The 7,243-nt window shown below is 35.0% G+C and overlaps 1 pseudogene; it reads left to right on the top strand.

Moving 5' to 3' along the window:
• The first annotated feature begins 272 nt into the window (after positions 1-272).
• Positions 273-872, top strand: LOC149217864 (uncharacterized; annotated as a pseudogene).
• The last annotated feature ends 6,371 nt before the right edge of the window (positions 873-7,243 follow it).

The following is a 7,243-nucleotide window of genomic DNA, read 5'->3' as shown; positions in this document are numbered from 1 at the left end:
CTAGAAATTGATGCTCAAGTCGAGATCACAAATGCGTTTCAAATTATACTTATTACAATGACACAACAAAATCGATGTTGCAATTATCGACTGTAGCTCTTATTTATAGGACTGAATCTTTCCACACACTGATGGAAACGATGACCGCCAAGTCCAAACTGATGTAAAAGGACAAGATTACAACTTACTCCATGGTTTATGCACAATATAACTCAGCCCACGGTTTATACAGTCCACGGTTTAGGGTGGTCTGGAAGTGGGTTGCGACTACAATGGCGGAGCCGAACCGGAAAAATGGACACCCCCCTCCTTTGATTGGGAAAGCGGGCAGATATACGGTTTTTATTAAGCTCCCTGCCGTTACTCCTATACCCACAACTGCCAGTCCTAAGCCCAAGAATGTTGTGGACGTAGAGGCCCAAGCCTCTCCTGCCCCGACTAGCTCACCGGAGACATTGGTCGGCTCTGTTTTGGGTTCGATTTCGAATGCCGTTGCTAAAATCCAGCGTGTACATTCAAGGGTGGACGAGTATCAGGCAGATTGGTTTGGGCTGAATTAATCCAAGTACCAATGGGCTCTGAATGATTATTTGGAAATGAAAAAAATATGGAAAGACTGTCGTTTCCATCTCTACTGACCAGGAAAAAAAACTCAATGAATCATACCACCATGCATTTGCTGATGCTGAATATATTGTTTCTGTGTGTCAATGTCAGGCAGCGTTCAACAGCGTTCATGATCAGGCAGCGTGCAGCGTTCAACAACGTTCACACTTAGGCAGCATGCAGCGTTCAACAACGTTCACAATGGCACCAACGCATCTCTGGGCATGTCAGAGGCAGTGCAGTGCATCATCATTTCTGGGCAGTGACAGAAGCAGAAGGGAGTTACGACTATTCTTAGGACTGGCTCTGATACCATGTCAGACCAGGAGCAACTCCAAAATGGACAGAAAAACTGATTCATATATTTCATTAGGTAGCTATTGTTTATATACATGAGTGTGACTGAGCAGTTCATCTTCTTGATGACTGTTCACATTCCAGTTCACCCATCCATTGAGGATTAGGTGTCAACAGGACCTATAGTGAATGATGGAGTCCTATTTGTAGACAATTTATTAGAATATTATTATATTCGATTCAAACACATCGGGAGATTACCCCATTGAACAGGTAAGGCAACATGATTTGACCATTCCATAAATTGACCTTTTAAGTGTGAATTGAAAATTATAATCATAAACAAGTACTATAGACATCAATAAACACGAATATGATAAATGACATATGAAATCTACACTAAATTTCTATTAACTTACTAAATTGTAAATAGAATGTTAACAATACAATTTTACATCCACTACTATTTTTCCCAAGGTAAAAGCATATTTATGTTTAGGATAAAATTAAATACAATCCAAAGGTTCATATCTAAACACTAGAATAGTTACTCCATAAGAGTCAAGTTGTTAATACATGCTAGTCATCAACCTTAAAACTTCACCAAGTGGGTTCCAATTAAACTCCTCATTACCGTTACAAAACAAAGACTATGATAAAAGGGCCTATGTTAAGGATAGAAATTTTATATATTTATTAATCAAAGGTTGTGTATGTACATATTTCTCCCTTATTTAAATTTTCTAGCAAAAAAAAATAATTTTAGCATTTTTGAACTACCTAGTTCAATTCTCTATACTAATGGGTCAAACAATATGAGAAAATAAACGAGATAGTTCTCAAAAACGAATCAACTAGTTGTGTCATGTTATGTAACCAGCTAACAAAAAGATAGAAAAGATAGATCAATGCCTTAGAAATAATCCTCTTCGAGGGGGCAACCTCCTTTACATTACACAAATGAACAATTCTTAGATGATACAAATGACAAGACCTCCTTTCTATATATAGGAGTCTAAGGGGTCATAATATAATCAGAGCCGTCATAACAATAATAATGTAAGGGCACAATAATAATAATATGAGGACTACATGGGCACAACATTATAATAACGGGGTTGTACTAATAACTATAAGGGGTTACACTAGTAGTATAGGGAACTGACATGCCCCTCTTCTTGAAAAAGTGTTGTCCTCAACACTTGAGTAGTTCTTGATGCTTCTGTATAAAATTCTTGTCCACCCATGTGGAATATTTGGCGGGTAAGTTCTTCCACTTGATGAGATACTCTAAAATTGATTGATTTCGTAGTTGTCAGGTTCTTGTTTTTGTGACTGCTCCAGGCTCCAATATGATTTTTCCTTCCTTGTCAAGTTTTGGCAATATTGTTTGAATTGGGATCTTATGTAACTTTTAGATGAGTGGCCACACTTCTTCGTCCTTCTTCCATTCATCCCTTGCTTCGTTTATCCAATCTGGTTGGATAATAGAAATAGCACAAAACAATGTTTCCACATCCTCATCCTTTCTTAAGAGTGCATCTGCAACGACATTTTTCTTCCCTTTTTTGTAAATGATTTCAAAGTCATAACCCAACATATTTGTGACCCATTTCTTATGTTCTTCTAAATATAATCTTTGTTCTAAAGAGTATTTAAGACTATCATGATCCACTTTTACCTAGAAGTGTCTTCCCATTAGGTAAGGTCGTCATTTCTTAAGTGCATATAGTATTGCCAACATTTCCTTCTCGTAAATAACTTGCCTAATATGTAGCCGTAAAAATACCCAATCGCCTACATCAAAACTTCTTTCACTACGATGTTGATCTTCCTGTTGTTTCATTTGATTCTGCGCCAAAGTGGTATGATCCTTTAAAAGTTGGAGAACTTGTTGTTGATGCTTGATGTGATCTTTCACTACTTGAATATTTTTCTTCTTGATATGTCCTTCTATCTTGAGAGTTTGAGGGGTGGTAATTTCTTCCAATGCATTACAAGATATGGTTAGATTCATTTCCTGATGCTCGATGTGAACTTTCACTTCTTGAACATTTTTTATTCTTGATATGTCCTTCTATCTTTATAGTTTGAGGAGTGGTAATTTCGACCAATGCATTACAAGATATGGTTGGATTCATTTCTTCTTTCTCAATGTGATATTTCATTTCTTGAACCTTTGTCTTCTTGATATGTCCTTCTATCTTAAGAGTTTGAGGAGTGGTAATTCTTGCTAATGCTTTAAAAGATATGGTCAGATTCATTTCTTCTTTCTCTGGGGTTGGTTCCTGGTGTATATCCTCTTCTTTTGATGTTTCTTGATCCTTTTCTGCCTCCTCTTCACAATCAATGTAAAATAATTTCTTCTCAGCACACTTATGACCTTTAATGTATTTGTTATCACAATTGTAACAAAGCCCCTTTACTCTTTTTTCTTCCTTTTGTTGTGGTGTCAACCTTGTAGGTTGTGGAAGGCTAGGAAAAACAACACTTCCATATTTGTAGTTGTGAGGGGTAGACTTCCTTATTTCCATAATTTTACTTTCCACTTTTCCTGCCAACCTGAATTCCGTCTCCAATGAATCAGGTTCCCAAAGACGAACCTCATGTTGAATGTTATCCTTTAAAGTCCCTATGGTGACATCAATCCTTTGCTTCTTTGGAATATCATTTTCCCTTATATTCCATTTTTTAAAGTCCTCATTGTGCTCTGCCATTGAACACTTTTGTTTGGGATTTATCAATTTGCTGAAGAAGGTGTTTCTCTTTGTATCCTCATAATGTGCTATCGTTTCCTCCATTAAAATTGACCACATAACAAGTGGTTTATGCAAACAAATCCCTTTATACCATAAAAATTGATCCGGTTCTAAATATGAATATGCAATACATACCTTTTGTAATAGGTTCACCTCATGTAGATCAAAATATTGCTCCATCTGTACTATCCAATTTAATGGATCCTTGCCATCAAACTTCCTCATATCACCTTTTTTTGATTTTAGGAGCTCGATATTGAAATGACTGTAACTTTGTACTTTCAGATCTCCAAGTAGTGAAATTGCGTCATGTAGTATCCCTCTGAGTTCTCTTTCTAACCTCGCAAATCTGATCAAGATTGGATTCTGCAAGGAAGAGTTATGTCAAATCTCACACGATGACCTGAATATAGATTGCTTTAGTAGAAAGAATTTATACGAAGTGCCACATGTCACTGTTTCAACCTTAGGACCCACAAAAAATACATAGAAAACTAAAGTCTGTCCTCTTTCTGTAACTTCTTACGAAATTTCAATCTGATTCTTGTAGCGAAAGTTATGACTATTTTCCCCAGGTCACCTGTTTCGAATGCAATTCGGGAGTCTGCAAAAACACTAATTTCCTCAGATCATGTCTCCAAAAATGTAGCGAGACAAGACCTAAAATTTGTACATGAGGTTTAGAACAATTTCTTCTCAAATGGGTTTTTTTTTAGCTTCTGAAACCACGTAGCAAAAAAGTTATAGCGAAAATGCCATGATGGCCTGTTTGAGATGGAATCATGGAGCTTGCAACAACCCTAACTTCCTCAGATCATAACTCTGAAAATATAGCGAGAAAAGATCTGAAATTTGGACCTGAGGCTTAGAATGATTTCTCCTCGAATGGGTTTTTTTGTAGATTTTGAAACATTGTAGCAAAAACGTTATAGCAAAAATTCCATGATGTCCTGTTTGAAGCAGCGAAACCCTAAAATCCAAAGCTCTGATACAAAATGTTATGAAACTAGCAAACAAAAAGATAGAAAAGATAGATCAACACCTTAGAAATAAGCCTCTTCGAGGGGGCAACCTCCTTTACATTGCACAAATGATCTATTCTTAGATGATACAAATGACAAGACCTCCTTTCCATATATAGGAGTCTAAGGGGTCGTAATATAATCAGAGACGACATAACAATAATAATGTAAGGGCACAATAATAACAATAACGGGATTCTATGGGGAAAAATAATAGCAATATGGGTACTACATGGGCATGACAATATAATAAGGGGGTTTTACTAATAACAATAACGGGTTACACTAGAGTATAGGGACCTAACACCTCAACAATATGTTATATCATTGGACCCATTTAGAGAAGTAGTTAATGACAAGAGAAGAGTAACTAAAAAATATATTTGTTTGTTCCAATCCTCGTATTAAATTCCTATTGAAAATATTTTAGGTCATACAAATCAAGAACAGCAATGCAATAAAGAAATGAATGCCTACAAACACAATTAAACAAGCAATATAGGCTAGACTTTTCCACTTGGATCTTACCCATATTTTGGGGTTGTTTATTATTTGGACCATTTGTATAAAATGGATTAATATCGTACATCAAGATAATATTTGTAAATAAAGAAAATTCCTATATTAAAATATAAAGTATTTTCAATCCAAAAAATCCATGAAGAACTAAAAAAGGAAGTGTCACATGTTTTGTATCATTATTGTGAAGCAGTGAGAAAAGCAATGAACAATGATTTTGTTATCCCATGCTTTTAGGAGCACTAATTAAAATTGAAGCTCCCCAAAGATTTATTGAGATTAAGAATAGTTTTCTCAGATACATTAATGATACTCGTACTAATCAGAAACACAAAATTATAACTAAAAAATTTCCTTTAATGTTGCATCAGTGTACCACTAGGGAAACCGAAATAATGATGAAATATGAGGATTTTAGTAAAAAAATGGATGATGCTTAAACAATTACATATCCAACCTTCCATACTTATTTGAATACTAAGAATGTATAGCGTCTAATATAGTATAAAATAATGGCTAAAATGTTGTATATAAAACCAAAAGGCACCAACATAAGACAAAATGTTGGACACATTATAGAGAGTAGGATAAAAATGTATGTAAGAACTCGTAACCACCAAGATATTGATGACACTTCAATTGGATCTACATGGGTTAGTGGTGATGTTGGTACTTTTCCATGAGTGGGGAAGGCCCTAATGTGAGACAGATGATGCTCCATTTCTGATTGTTCTACCTAGAGATCATTTAACCACAAAAGTATCTCTCTTTTTTCCTCGTTCCTCTCAATGGGGACTTTATGTAGAAGATATTTCAGATGAAATTACAAACCAATTTTGCATAAGTATTGACTTTTTGGACACATGTTGTGGCTAGTATTAAGCACCTAGTTGGCCATATTTGACACCATATCAAATTTAGTGAATTCATCTCTATCATCCAAGACTTTAGTTTCATCTTTTTGGATTTCATCCTAGAGTTCAAGGGTGATATGAAAGAAAAATAAAAGAGAAAAAAAGTGTGTGCGAAGGTGAATTTAGGATCTACCCTCCACCTTTCTCTAGGAGCCTCTATCACTTCAAGATCATTGTTTAATCATTGCAGAGAGAATAGAAAGAAATACATCAAAGTAGGAGAAAAGTGTGGGAACAGAGAATACCCATAAGGAAGAGAAACTATATGAACAGGTAATGTAGATACCAGTTGATGAGGGGAGGCTTTAAGGGGAGAGAATGGTCCTTGAAGGAGGAAGAACCTCTTTAAGGAATAGAGAAAAAATAAGCCATGGATATCAATCATGTAGACCACAAACAAATCTAGGTAGAAACAAAATTGAAATGGACAAAAAAATTATAAATCAACAACTTGGTAATATGAACTCGAAGGTTGATGATACTTGCAACCCAACACTAATTAAATATGGAAAACTGAAAGACTTGAGGAATTTTTTAAATTTTCCCTAGCACACAACCACAAAAACTCTCGACTTGGAGTCTCACTTGAAACTAAAGTAATAGGGGAGGCTAGGTTAATAGGAACAATACTTCCCTCATAAAATAAATAGAAGTATCATTGTGCCCAAGGAAACATCCCTCTCTAAATTTCATACACCACAACGAAAAGTTCATATTCATTAATTATATGCTACAAATACATAGCTCTATCCTTCCCAAAATTCGTTATGGAATTAACACCTTGAAGACTACTATTTTGATAACCATATTGCAACAGTAATGTGAGAATGATAATAGTGTATGTGTGAACACTAGTACAAAATGACTAATTAGTTACTAAAAAAACAACTAAAATTTGCATATAAACGACCATTTTTCAGTTGGTGACCAGTAGTAGCTAATTTATAGTATCTTATAACGTGACCAACTTTTAGTCATTTTTAGCTTAGTCATTAATTGGTTTCCTCAATTTTACCATCTAGTAGTATATTTAGTCATAAATTTGGTAATTAATTTATCATTGGTTTAGTTATTAATTGTCACAATTAATGACCAGATATATAACAAAATATATTACTATATGAAT

This window comes from Pinus tabuliformis, chromosome 1_1, assembly GCF_031772625.1.
Source record: "Pinus tabuliformis cultivar Carrire ecotype Pingquan chromosome 1_1, CPIR1, whole genome shotgun sequence".
Taxonomy (NCBI): Eukaryota; Viridiplantae; Streptophyta; class Pinopsida; order Pinales; family Pinaceae; genus Pinus; species Pinus tabuliformis.
The sequence above is the reverse complement of the archived record's forward strand: the minus strand, read 5'-3'. Positions and strand labels throughout refer to the sequence as shown.